Below are 15,148 nucleotides of genomic sequence, written 5' to 3'. Positions count from 1 at the left end.
CAACGTTTTGCAGGCATGCCACGACGAGCTTTCTGTGGGACATCTCGGTTTTTCGCACACCTTGGCACGAGTACGACAAAAGTACTACTGGCCCAAGCTTGCCGCTATGGTTCAGCGCTATGTTAGGTCGTGCCGTGATTGCCAACGTCGGAAGGTATCACCTGTCAAGCCGGCCCGCCTGCTGCAGCCTATTGTTCCTCCGCGAGTACCTTTTCACCAAGTCGGTATGGACTTGCTAGGCCCATTTCCTACGTCATCATTGGGCAAACGGTACATTATAGTCGCCACAGATTATCTAATCCACTATCGTGAGACGAAAGCTCTTCCCAGCGGCACGTCTACTAATATTGCGAACTTTTTCATCTTAATCTAGTAATTCGTCACGGTGCCCCTGCCATAGTTTTAACCGACAGAGGCACGGCATTTACTTCAGCTCTAACCAAGGAAGTGATGCGGCTCAGTGGCAGTTGCCATCGCAGGACAACAGCTTACCACCCTCAGACGAATGGCCTTACTGAGCGACTCAATAAGACCATCGCCGATATGCTTTCTATGTACGTCGACGAAGATCATGAGAACTGGGGCCAGATACTACCGTATGCAACATTTGCTTATAACACCGCATGCCAGGAAACGACCCGCTTTACACCGTTTCGTTTGGTGTACGGTCGCGAAGCTGTCACCATGCTGGACGCAATGCTACTGCCAGATGTTGCCCACCCATCGATTGCCGGTGCCGACCAATTCGTGCAGCATGCCAAGGCTGCTCGCCAGCTGGCTAGACTGATTGTGCGGACACAGCATTTTAATGATGCTCGACGGTATAACCTTCGTCACAGGGAGGTAATTTACCACCCTGGCGATCAGGCTTGGGTGTGGACACCTGTTCGCCAGCGGGGTCGCTCCGAGAAGCTCCTGCGCCGCTACTTCGGCCCGTACGAAGTACAACGCAAACTCAGCGACCTCACCTACGAAGTGACCCCGCAAGAAACTGTTCGCTCATCCCGACGGCAAGCACAATCGGAAGTTGTACATGTGGCCAGGATGAAGTCCTCCTACTCACGCTAGGTCAAGCTACATATGATTTTTTTCTTTGCTTCCTTTAACTACTTGATGTGAACGCGCATCCTCACTGACTACGGTTATCCTCCACCTCGCCACTCGGCATCGGGACGATGCCTTTCCCACCGGGAGGGTCAATCCGCAATGTTATCTTACTGGCGCCGCCATGTGGCGAGCTCGGGAGACTGGCACGCGCTCGTCTTCTACGCTCTCGGTGCTCGCCCGCCAGTCGGTTCCGTGCCTGATCTTGCCGGTGCTTTTAATTAGTTGTAAGTAAACCTACTGAACCAGTTTCACTGGCTTCTGTGACAATATCGTGACTAACCCTGCGGCTACGATTTCTGTCGTTAATGCCTCATCCCTCTAGTTAAGCGCAAATTCCCGCTGGGTCAAGCATTGAAAATGAGTGCAGATAGTCGCGTTTTTTACTGCTGCCCCTACGCGCAAAATGCTTTTCACCTTTTAATATTGCTCCTCTTCTACAGTCGTGTTTCACCTGACCAGGCAATATTTTTTTTATATCTTAGCAAACGGAAGCAGACCTATATTTGGGCAGTGCAGCCTTACTGGGTAGATACATTTAAGTACTCAATGTTGACAGCGCTGTGATTACTTGCTTGTAGAAATAAATCAAACCGTCTATTTGGCCGCAGACACCGATCGAAATACTACAGCCTCTCCTAACGGTGAGTCCACTTTTCTTTAATTTAGACATTTTGAAACATACAGCAATATACGAAGAAATATGTCTCCAGGTTTCCAAGCCCTTATTGTGTAGGGAGGAAGCATATATTAGTTGCCGAGAAACATATTGTCTATTAGTATAATGATTATTACAGTCGACGGTTATTGTGAATAAGGAACATAAACATGGCTCTGGTAAAACAAAAGGGCCTTCAATGTGCAGACAATTGGAAGCACCACATATTCGCAAGAAGCTAAATTTTTGTCACGCCTGTTAATTGCTCTAGAATTGCAAGATATTCCTCCGCTGCTAATTTTAAAATTCTCTGTACGCTATCAAAGTGTAATTAATATTTAGATGGCACTTTTAAGGCGTAACTTTTCAAAGAAATTAATTATGTCTTCACTGCAGCCTTATCATGCAGAATAAGATTTCTCATTCTGCAGAAAAATAGTAACACTAGGGACGCACAACATGTTTGACATATCCTAGAATTCGTCCTACTTGCCGTGTACAATACCTGTATTTTCTTCCAGGGATGGCTTCGTTGAGTTAATTCGTTGCGTTAGTATTGTTCGTTGCGTTCATTTTCCTATAAAAAAGGATTCACTTCGACAGTCTTCTGGAGAACTCAATAATTAAACATAGCTGCAATGACATTTTTGCGGAATATTAACATTACTCAGCTTAGTTAGACGCAGCGATCATTTTAGTAAACGTTGCTGCTAAATCACTTCGGTTTGCAAACACCAAGAATAAACAAAACTCCATCTTCAAACAAATGAAACACGCTTAGCATGCTTCTTCGATTAGGTAAGAACCAAAAATGACCTTTCACGCCACGTAAAAACGAGACTTGTCGGCATCCAAGACATTGCTTTATATAATCGTCATATTGCTAGAGAACCTTTATTTAAGACTAGCTCTGTTTAGATTCCATACCACGTTAAATGCGGTATTCAAATTCTCATGAAGCATAAGCAATTCAGGTAAATAAGGCAAAAGTCATTTCTAAAGCAGATCCTAAGCACCTCTATGCGGCGCAAATTTAGCGGACAGAACAAAATTATCCACATATTTGTTTACATGAATTGCTAGTTACGTAACAGCCAGAACTGCACATGGTTTGACTCTAAATTTTTTATCAACTTGATGCTGTGTTAATAAAGTTACCGGCATTTAGGCGGCTGGCTTACAGCACCGTCGCAATGATTTTCATTGAGCTTGGTATAAAAAAGTATGCTTGAAACCTTCTTCGCATTCAGAGCCCTAAATTTATTTACGTTCCCACCTCATGCAGTGCACATTACAAGTACTCGGAGAAAACGGATCCCTTTCACAAGTGTTGAAGTCCTTTGCTAACATATTTTATTTGCTTCTCAACGCTGTCAACCAAGGATGTAAGTAGAATGTGCAGATGACCAATATGACTGGCAAAGTAGCATATGCATTAGGCGAAGTGGTCACTTCTTCATTTATGTATTATTTGTTTTTTCATAATATTGCAGCTTTTCTCGCATTTTCTGACGACTACAGACAGCGGGATTTGGCAGCATCATTCAGTCTTGCAATCACACCGTTAGAGGGCGCTACCTCCCCTACTCTCGACCCAATGCAAAAAACACAGTGACAATTAATATTTCAATCTCCATTCAAATTTACCGCATGAACATTTTCCATGCTTTCTTCTTCTTCATGCCAACAATGAACAACCAGTTGGTAGTGTGCGCATCATCGATGTGAACGTCTTGTTCTAATCTCTTGCGTGTGCGTGCAGCGATGAAAAATGAAGGGCCAGAAGTCATCAGAATCATCCTACCAACTAGCCCGCACGCAAATTCTACTAATCGCTCATCACATTCCTAATACCACTCTTCTTGCCTCACTACTTCGCCAATCTCGGCCCGGTCTCTCAATGAAAAAGTTTCTTGGAATTAAAAGCCATTGTTAAAAGCTTCATCGCGTCTACTCGGGAGCATCCTGCCGACATTTTTTTTTCTTTTTCTTCACATTCAGTAACACAATATCCACACACCGTAAATGCCACAGGTTCAGGATGTTACCTGGCGTTTAACGGCACGCAGTATTGTATTTTTCGCGGCACCGAGGTAGACTAATGTTCCTCACTCCCGTCGTAACACTTTTATCTCTCCCTGTTGTTCGTCAACCAGCGCTTCGGCTGGTTTCAAGGGCGTGCGGATGATGCACTCTGCATTTTCTGTTCGCAATCTGCGGGCAGCTGTGCGATGCTGGGTCGTTGAAAAATAAGCGATGATATGCAGCGGAATCATGCAAAGCCACCTTCCGTCATGCGCTCACTAAGCCGCTGTTCCTATCTAGCTTTGTGCTGGTTGATTCGCCTGTGCAGTTGTATTTTCCAAATTTCTAACAATAGCGTAACATCATTCGCACGGGCTGCAAGTGGAGCTAGAGCTATATAGCTGAACAAAACGCATAGGCAAGTGGCACTTTCATTTCCGCCTAGCGGATATGTTTCATAAGCATCTAGGGAATCGTTCGCTCAGACTTTTCAACCGATTACGAGCAGCGCCACGTGTGCCCAGCTATGCACAGATTCACAGTCGAATATTCCATGTGGCTGGTTGACATCAAAGGGGGAAACCAGGGGTCCATGTGATTTGATTATGCAAAACAACACAGGGGTTTAATCCACGGTGCACATAAGATGGACCATACCAGCTGCACAGTAGTAAATAGGTTTTCTTAGTTGAAACCTTGCTAAATATATATGACGATGCTGTATCGTAACGTAAGAATTTTTCTAGCATTTATAATTTACGGCAATTAAGACATAGAATTAATATAATGCTACGTTACCCTATATTAACTATTCAGCTTTGTCACATCTGATGCTCTAGTATCTAATTCACTTTTCAATTACATAAATAACAGAACAAATAATACATAAAGGAAGTGAAATGACATTCTGATCGACATAAACTATCTGGAATACATATCTCTTGAATCTTTAGCGTAATGTTCAATTTTCCTTCGAAATTGTCTACTTGAGTTAAGTAATATGACCAGAGAGTCTTGTGCATTTATAGCCGACAGAGGCTATCCAAAGATATATGAATTGATGACGTTTTTCAAAAATCCTTTTCTAATAGCAATTACCTGTAATTACGAAACATAATTAGGAAAACGGTAAGTTACACAAACCGTCAAAAATGTGAACACAGTCATACGGCCATGCTTCAGATGGCCAATCCTGAAGCGAGACCTGTTGTCACGAGCTCGGTAATTACCCGAGGGCATCACCAAGATACAACCAAAGGGGGGTGGCCACGTAGTACGATTTTGTATTTTCTATGTATTTTCTGCATATGTCGAAAACAAGTCTTAATAATTTGTGGCATTTTTCTGTGAATAGATATGCTCTCCGGTGATGTAAATTTTACATTGAGTAATAATCGTCTCTTGTGGATCAAATCAAACATTGCCAACTAGTGCATTTTAGGTAATACTAATTTAACGCACGCAATAGCCTCTTTGTTCTTGTGGAAAAATACTGAAGCTCTCTATTGGCTGCTGCGGTAAAATACGCAGTGGCCACTTTTTTCCAGACGGTTGTTAAAAATCTTCCTGGCGGGGTGAAGTTAAGCGGCTGCGATGGAACAATCGTCGTCTCCATCCCGGATAGCTTAGTTGGGCAAGTAAGTAAAAATCTAGCCTCACTTTACGAAAGGCTGCTGCCGCCAAAGGCCTTTGTCAGAGAAAAGAGAACTCTTGGTTATCAACATTTCCTAAGCATGGAGAAAGCGCGTACTGCGGTGCGTTTGAAGCAATAGTTCTTATACGTTGCTCCACGCCAGCATTCTACCAGAATTAAAAAAAAGTAAAAACATTTGACAACGACACCAGAATCTTTTAGATGACTGCGGCTTCAGCATAGTAGAGGGAAGGAAGGTGCAGAACTCAACACAACCTTACTCATTTCAGAGCATCCGAGGTAACATTAGTGTATTTCTCAAATTAACGCCTTTAATATCAAGCGAGGAACATCCTTAATGGTCCATGCTTAAGAGAAATCACAAAAGGCGGATTCCATACCGGGATGTCCTGATTATTGCATGGGGAGGAAAGGTCGGCGAGTCAATGAATATTGCCGGTAAGTTGACGTTATTTGCATTTTAAAAAACTCACAACGGATAATTGTCATGGAATAAAGCTAGCAACTACAGTGTCATTAACAGTTTTGATGAAAGTAGATTGGGCGCTGGTTCCTGGATTGGGCATCTACGGCGTAATTATTGGCATAATCGGCGTAATTAGCAAACTGCCAGCGATTGCAGTTTTGAGCAGCGGGACGCGCAACCTTTCACGGTTAGTAAGTGACAGAGGGGACGCATTAAATTTGTGTGTCATAATGGGGATGGGAGGAGAGAGGTTCAAAGGCAACGGCTGGCGCACTGACTTAGGAGCTTGTGATGAGGATGGAGAAATTCGCAACTGAGGGGGGGGACTGCTAATGAAAGAACCCGGCTGGTGGCTGCAGGGGAAGGAAACATCTATGACAAAGGCTATGACAAAGGCGTACCCTGAGTCTGGCGCTAGAAGAAATGACCGATAGGGGACTACCTCGCAAAAGCAAGGTTAGGGCACGAGTGGAGGAATGCGAGGCTTGAGATTGACAGTAAGCTCGAAAAAGAAGATAGGTTTGAGGTTGTGTGGCGACAGAAAGTGTAAACTTTGACTAGTTTACGGAAATGCATGCTGTGCGGCTTGGCGGCGGAATACGGAAAACAAAATAATATGTAGGACATTGAAGGCAGGTGGCATAATGACAGCAGGCTCGACTGGTCGCGCTCAGTTTGAGCCGGCGGATGCATAATATTACCACGACAACGTTAAAGCTCCTTTTCAAGAAGAAATAACCAAGCCTCTATACGCTCTATTGGCGCTCTGAGAGAGAAATCAGTAGCATGCCTCTTTAAAATAAATTGGGTAGATAATAGATTGCATGCGTGGACACAGTGTCATGATTGGATAGAGGAGTTCTCTAGCTGCAAACTAGGGTAGCTCTTTTGAAAAAAAATTAAATTCCGCCATCTTATTCCAGAGTGATACACGCGACTCCTAAGCCACGCAAATACATTTCGGATTGCGTGCTTGAAATGGGGCTTTATATCTATATCAGGTGGACCTTCTGTGTGTTGATGATTTTAATCAGGAAATTATGCATAAGTGAGTCATGAAGTGAACATATGCACTACGTATTCAAAGCATAGACGAACAGAAATAAAACTGAAATGATAAACTCATGCGGTGCAGAGATATTGTAAGCACGATGTAAAAACCAAATATTTAAATATTCTACCAAATCATTCATAGTGAAATGAGCATTAACAAATAAGCATATATGCAAGTTCCAGACAGATAGAGGTGCCTAACATAACATAGCTAATGTGGGCCGCATGCCAAAAGCACTAATCAGCCTTACGTTTATAAAGACGGGTGCAACCCCCATGATCAACGTTTTAATGCTCGTGTCAGTTGATACCTCCAATACCTGAATTGTACCGATGCAGACTTCACCGAGCCCAGCCCGATTTGTGCTGGCCCATGTGTTGCCCTCATGTGTTGAAGTAGCATTTTCGGGGCTGCCCAAATTCCATTAACAGTAAATACGAAACACTGAGCACTATTTATTCACCTAGTAATCTAAACTCAGCAAAAAAGATAAATTTATTCCCAACAATAAAATAATATCGGTTATCCAGATTGCCCCTAAATGTTGGTGTGAAAATTTATATCGCCGTATGTGTCGTATAATAATGGCTCCGGGAAATATAACATGTAGTTCAGTATCTACTCGTAAAGAGGAACAGTTACTGCTGCCTCTTTTTCTGCTTATATACGCTTTGAACAGTTCTGTGGAACCACCAAAGGGGCAGTTAGCGGCGCGTGTAATATGAATACATAGCAAAATGGCACCTTTAAATATAGGATGTCGAATTTTCGCAGTTTTAAGGCTGCCTATTGCCAATTTGGGGCTCGCTGCGGGCTTCCATGCGCAACTGCGATTGAGCTCATCCTATATTTACCGCTAGAGTACGAATATATGTTTGCATGTGCCTCTAATACTCCATAAGAGTTCCACGCGGGCAGCGTCGGGGCATACCCGATTTTCAGTCCGGCTGCGGCCCGTGCATGACGTATTCGACTCTTGAGTGGGCGGTTCCATTTGGGCTAGCCCATCCTCTATTTGTTTTAGTCCCACAATTGCGCCACCTCTGGCCTACTGTGCCCCGCACGATATCGATGCGGGCCGCAGCAGGTATGACCAATTTCCAGCCCCACCACAGCCCATGCGAAAACTATCGAGATCTTCGGTGGGCAGCTAGCTCCATTTGGGGCAGCCCAAGAGTTTTCTGCATGAAGCCCATCGTTCAGTAGGCCATTCTCTCTAGTACCTCTTTAGGGACCCACGCAGGCAACTTGCGGGCATGCTGGTTTTTAACCCGCGCGACCTGTGAGGCCTTTGTACGGGCAGTCCCACATATGTTCATCCAAGCTTTTTCTACGTAAACATATAGTTTTCTCGGCCCTAAAGTTCGCTTTATATATATATATATATATATATATATATATATATATATATATATATATATATATATATATATAGGAAGGGGATTGAAGCTCGAATGGGTCCGGTAGGGCATAAACGTAAAGGTGATGACGCACGGTGGAAAAACAGTAAGCTTTATTCCTACGTTTCGGCCGGGGTCCGGCCTTTTTCAAGGAATGTTAGAAGCGTGGCAGATCTGTGTCGTGTGGCAGACCAAAGCTTGGTTATGGAATACGAGGTCTACCTAAAAATTACTTCAGAGCGTCTCGGCACTGGGAGGAATAGCCACGCCTCTGCTTTTGCCCAGCAGGGTTGGCTCAGAGCTTACGACGCTCGACTACTGTGCCCAAGGACGCGGGATCGAATCCCGGCATCGGCGGCTGCTTTTCGGTGGAGGCGAAGAGCAAGGCGCCTATGGGCTGTGCGATGTCGGTGCGCGTTAAACAACTAGAGGTGGTCAAAATTTCCTGAGCCCTCCACTACGGCGTCTCTCATAGCATGAGTCGCTTTGGCACGTTAAACCCATAAATTAAACCTATCCAAACTTCTGCTTTCACAATGGTCGCCATTTTGCACCTCGTGGCATAATCTTATGGTAGCGCTCTATTCATCGGTTTTCATAGCCTCCTATTTCAACGGTAGCTACCCTCCGCGCTCTTTCTAGTCAGTAGCAGGGTTACGCATGCTTCCGTCCTCGCCGTACAACAAAGCCAGTAAGCTACCGGTTGAATATGAAAGTCTCCCTATCTAATTCCCCGATTTGCCTCCTGGTGGCCGTGGAAGGTGACTCGTGGCCTGTTGCACTTCACTCTTCTTATCCGGGTTAACTTAACTAAGGAATAGATGTAAGGATCTCTTGAGGATCATAATGCTGCCATTTACCAAACTGTCCGAGAGGACTGTGTTTCGAATGATCAATCAGCGTGGCAGCAGGCCGAGCAAGTATTTCGCCCAAGGTTGGCCAAGGACCAAGTGTGGTAGGTTGCCCCTAGGATATCCATGGCTAACCACCGGTTATGCTGATAAGGATGGCGGTTGAGTCAGGAATGGGTGCCTAATTGCTACACTTCAAACACATTTTCTAAGTTTGTACTCCAGGGTTAAGGACATGGAGTTGCAAGTAACAGCAGAGATACGCTGTTGGACGGGGTACATCTAGATCTTTCCTACTTTCTTACTGCTGAGATTGTCTGTCTGTTTTTTCTTTGCCTACGCAGTGCACCACGAACCTAGGTAACCTGTGTTCGACAACAGTGGTGAGTACAAGTTGCAAAAAAGTTTTCTTTTCTTTCAAAAGTTGCAACGCGTTGCTATGAAGGCTTCAGCTACCATAAACATTTTTCATGTGGTGGAATTATATACAATGCGCTTTTAAAATACGCGAACAGCCAGAAAAATATTTCTGCATTTGTTAATTGGTATTATGTCTCTTATAAACAAACAATGGAGAATCCAGGTAATACGGAGCATAAAAATAAATATTTGCTGATTTTTTCCGATTATTTTTGATTTGGTATTGTGATTGAGAGTTTTTGTTTTTTAATAAAGTCTATAATGCAACTCACCTAATGATAAACAAGTTGCCCTGAAAAAGCAACTGTTTGAACAGTTTCACGAGTGCATACTTCTTTCGGCGGAGGTTCGTAGAAAGTTGGAAATCGTGCTAACAATTCACTTTGTTTGACGTTCGCCTCAAATATCGCTGTTATGTCGGTTCGATCAGTACGGTCGGTGGACAAGAACGACGCCGAACTTGCTTTTCCTGCGACACCTGCTCAGGGGCAAAATTCCTATTTATATAGGGTCAGTTCGGTCGGAGTAAACACTACGGATGTCGGGCCCGAGGTCAAGACGATTCGCCACGACCTTTGGCCAAAATGCCGCATACTGCTCGGTACGACCACAGCTGCGTCCCCTGTGACATCTCGAAGCTCTTAAAACTGTTTTTCTCTGGCGTTAGTAAAACCGCACCGGCATATGCTCAATAGCCACCGTACAGCCTCAGACACGTGGGAATTCACTCATAGAAGGTACGGCTCAGGCAAAATAGCCACACACAAAATTACACTCACTATCACCTAATAGTGACTAATTACTCCGTTGTTACAAATCTACTCAACCTTGAGGACTTCCCTTAATATTCGAGCAAGCATTATCCCCTGATATGTATTGCAGTTCGGTGAAGGGTGTACATTTCACAGCGTTTTTTTTTTATTGTAAGGCAGAGCGAGATCGCGGAGGCGTTTTAGCGACATGAGAGTGAGGAAGAGCTAAACGGCGGGTGATGTAGAAGAGTGAGAGCGACACGTATACTGGCCCCAAATTAGCTGCAAATGCTATAGAATGCAACATAACGCGCATACACCTGCTTTCTCCTTGATTACATACACTTATATTGGCGATTTTCCCATTGTATGCGCCGTGCTGCGATGGCGAAAACTATCAGCGATCATACCTAATTTCGTCTTATTGCGTCGTCTAAGAACTGCAGTAAAACACCCTATAATCGATCTCATCAGCATACGTCGCAAACCAGGCGCTAGCCACCATTCAAATATCTGGGTGCCCGCTAAAGAATAGCTAACGCTAAGAGATATGTCTGCCATATGCGTTCTTGAATTTACATTCTGAACAATGGCCGAGACACAGTCCCTGAACTGCCTCAAGGCCAGTTGTCTCTGACACAGTCGCCTTATGTACCAAATCACAAACCGATAATAGGGTATGAAAGAAGGTAATCTCATCCGCCTAGATCATGTTGTTTTTATTAGTAGGATTGTTTCATTCATTTCATTATATTTCAATATCAACATTCCGGATGCTCAGAGCAGTGAAAAAAACCTCCAAATTGGCTTATCAGGGTTTACAGCCCCCAAACATGGCACTGGCAATTGAGGATTCCAACACAACGGCTCAGACATGAAAGGATCTGGTACAAGATCATAATACAAGCGAGGGTAATTACAAGGTAAACAAAAAGCACTTGGTAGAATGCAGAAAAAGTAAAAAAGTACAGGTATTGTGATACGACATACTTTGCAAAAACAATACTCTGGCTTGAAGCATTTTGGTTGTTTAGAAGGCACCGGAGCACTTTGCGTAGCATCTGGCAGCCATATTTTGTGCGTGCTCGAGGTATTTCACAGAGTTCAAAACTACGGGTATTTCGTGCGTGCCCCACCACCCTAAAAAGCTCCCTACTTAAAACCTAGCGCAGCGGAAACGCAACGTGTCGATATCCCGACCAGAAGCGTATCCAAGTGAACTCGGTCACCCTATAAATACCTACGCCGAGCGCTTAATAGCCTGAGAAACTACAACACTTAACCAACTCGTGCATGTTCACCTCACCTCTCACAAAGAAAGGGTATTCCAAACAGCGACAGGCCGCTTTGTTTTTCACATCCTATGAATTAGTTATCCAGCAAAATGGCAGGAGCAAGTATTAGTGCCCACGAATCTGCGAACTCACTTAACGACTGTACCTCTTCCGAAACTTCTTCACCCAGAAGGTTATTCCTGCAGATGAGTATCAAGACCAAAGCCTTACACAGGCAATACTCCTCGAAACAAAAAGAGGCTATGTCGATGTAGCCGAACTTCTCATCCGCAATGCCTTCCAAGTTTTGGCTGTAAATTGCCTGGGTCCCCGTCACACGGCCGGCTCAGCCGTTGCTCCTAAAAGGAAATATTCACCGCGCTAGCAAAGAGACACTCACAAATACACACATAGGACAGGCGCCGACTCCAATTTCGTTTTCCAAACAACACCAAATTGCAACTTCTTCTTCAGAAACAAACGCAGCCACACAGTCAGCAACATATGTGTGCCAGTTTAGGCCTTCCCTATCTAAACAAAATTCAAAATACGGCTTTCTCCACTACATAGTGATACTGAGGTGTCACTGATGCAATCCGATCAAAGCCTTTTTATATAAGAGGCTTCGAGTAACTCACGAGCAAGAGTGTCCTTGCTCCTGCTTAGAATCCTAATTTCTGTGTTCACAGAAATTCTGACTGCTTTTCAAAGAACGCTTATGCTCCGCCGCCCAATCGCTCACACATCGGCCATTTTGGCTGATGTATACCTTGGTACAGGTTAAGGGGATTTGATAAATACCCCGGTGGCACATTTAGCGTAGGGCTTGATGTGCTTTTTAGCGTAGCCTTGTTTTCTATTGTCATCGCCCGTGACTCGTACGCGCATGCTAACCAATTGTTTGGGGCGGCGAAGGCCATCCTGACACCCTGTTTGCTAGCGACCTTCTTCAAATTATGAGCCACCTTATGCACATAAGGGGCAACAACAGGTCTGGTTGCAAGTTCCCATTTATGCTGCCTTTGCTTCAAACGATTGTGTCCCTTCATATTCTGTATCAGGGACTTCATCAAGGCCACCGCTAGGTGTTCGCGATAGCCCGCTGATCGAAGCCTCTTCAGCTGGTTATCGAAGCTCTCCATCATGGGGCAGCAGGATCTCTGCAAAGCACACTTGAGCGCTCGCATCGCGAGTGCTTGCTTAATTTTATTAGGGTACGCCGATTCGTAAGGAGGTAAATCCTCACAAACTCTGGGACGTAGCACCAGCAGTAACCTTATTGTGTGAACTTAATATTTAGGTCTAAAAACTGCAAGCGATAATGCTTCGCTATTTCTGATGTGAACTTTAAGCCCTACCCGCAATCCTGAAAAACATCTAGGATTTGTTCCTCGGTTTTCTTATAAAACCTGTCGTTCTGTCTCTTCAAAATGCCTACAAAGTCGTCATCGTATCTAAAAACATTGAGAACTCTCCCAGTTTCAAAGGTTACAAACAGGAACTGGCCAATAGACGGAAGAAAAATACTATTCACCAGGAGGAAGCTGAAGAGGCGGCGATATCTCTCGTGATAAACTCACATATTATCATCAACTAGATTATTCCTACGTCAGGGCGAACGTCTCTTCCGTACTCCTCTAAATAATCCCGCCCTGTGCTAGCTACATCCACGTGACCCCGGCAAAACCCTTGACCTCCACCGCCCACCTTGCTTTCATGTGCCCCCTGCTATACTTTCCTTCTAATGGAATCCACTTTATTACCCTTAGAGGCATTCGGTCATCTTTTTTTGCACTACCTGTCCTTCACATATCCAATTTGTCTTCTTCCTTTCCACTACAATATCCTTAACTCAATTTCTCTAACTTGCGTTAGAAAATTTATAAATATTCTAACGCAAGTGAGAGAACTTGATAGCTTGATAAGTCGTGATATATCACGACTTATCATTTCACGACACGTATTCACCACGCTACTGAAAACTGGCGCAGAGCGATGCCTTTTCTGCAGCACAAGCTCAAAGGCTATCGCGTAAAAAGCGGCTACGTTTCGATACATCTGCATCTCCTTATTGGCGCCTGCAATATCGACTAAACATGAGAGCAGGAAGGTTTAGAGCACAATGACCGGGCGGATGATATTGGGCAAAAAAGCTGATTCCTTAGCAGTTGAATTGCCCAGGCTATACTAACTTCGCCTCCTCGCATTGGCGCGCACAATGTGCCGAATGCTTTCAACGTGGCAATATTACCATACGGAATGCCTAATTGGTGATCCGGTGTTTCGCTATTTACCACGAACGGGCTTCCCAACAGTGACATAAATCTAAGGGAAATTATTTTATTTTGCGTTTAGTTAGTCATATTCCCGTATCGTCGCTGGCGCCAAAACGAGGAGGAATGGTCAAGAGTGCATAGCATAACATCAAAATGCCAAGATGACGCGAGTACTCATCAAGTCCTTGGGAACAAACAAGGGTCGCAGCTCTGGATAATCGATTAGAAATGCTTGAGATCAAGCTTCAGACAATAAAAAGCACTCGTTACACTACGTCAGACCTGTGGTATCGAAAGGACGTCGAAAACGTGAAAATTACGCGGACGAGCAAATTTCACCTTAACACACGCTAGCGCCTAAAATTTGTCATAGAGCGTCATCGTTGTTGTATTAAATAACTGCTTTATTTTTATTACCATGTTCTCTGCGTGTTTATTTTATCTTATTGTGCATTATTTATTTTGATCGTTTAAGATTCACACAATCCTGAAAGGGGATAACAGTCTTTCAAAATAAATAAATATTCTTTGCACCTTCTTATTACATTAATTTTTGTTATCATGATTTTGTTTGTTCGTGTGGAAACGAAGGCGAACTATCTGACACATTTCTCAGTGAAAATTTAGACTCACAACTAAAAGCAAAAATTCGAAGTACATTATCCCCAATTCGAATGCCTATGACAAACAAGTGGAATATGGCTTCTTATTGGAAAGAGGAATGGTAACATTGTACCTTGAACTCTGCATAAAGAACTTTGCACAACGGGTTTGATGCGATATCTCGCCGGTCCTTTTGACTTTTTTTCCGACTTGTTCTGTGGGGAGTGTGCTCCCTGAGCGCCTAGGAACACGTGGCCGCAACCGTTTGTATTGCTTGTTAGAGACCCTCCTGTGCGATCACAGCGAGAGTGAACGGAGGGCAATCATGCCACTGACCCCTTGCAAAGAGTGCGTTTCGGAGAATTACTCTCATGAAGCCTGCCTTACCATTCTTCCCGTGTCAATTGTCTCGCGTATCGCTTGCACCACTTCCCGGTGACGTATTGGTTTTGATGCTAGGCGGCGCACGGGAAGCGTACGGAGAGACAGCAATCGAATCAGGCAGCTGCAGGTGCGTAGGCTTTTACGCGCGTCCCCATTTCTTGTAAGTTGCCTTAGAGACAGCGAGCTGTCAATGCACGCACATTGTATGCTTGCTCGAGTTCATGCCC

At 44.2% G+C, this 15,148-nt stretch overlaps 1 long non-coding RNA gene across 1 annotated transcript in view; it reads left to right on the top strand.

The window, feature by feature from the left end:
• The first annotated feature begins 5,304 nt into the window (after positions 1-5,304).
• LOC146170870 (uncharacterized) overlaps positions 5,305-15,148 on the top strand; it is a 32,942-nt gene continuing 23,098 nt past the window's right edge. The window contains exons 1-2 of the long non-coding RNA XR_014703090.1: positions 5,305-5,424; positions 9,557-9,595. This is a non-coding gene — a long non-coding RNA (uncharacterized LOC146170870). The remainder of the gene's footprint in view (positions 5,425-9,556; positions 9,596-15,148) is intronic.

Source organism: Amblyomma maculatum, unplaced genomic scaffold (assembly GCF_055883805.1).
Source record: "Amblyomma maculatum isolate TAMU_Amacu unplaced genomic scaffold, ASM5588380v1 scaffold_30, whole genome shotgun sequence".
NCBI lineage: Eukaryota > Metazoa > Arthropoda > Arachnida > Ixodida > Ixodidae > Amblyomma > Amblyomma maculatum.
The sequence above is the reverse complement of the archived record's forward strand: the minus strand, read 5'-3'. Positions and strand labels throughout refer to the sequence as shown.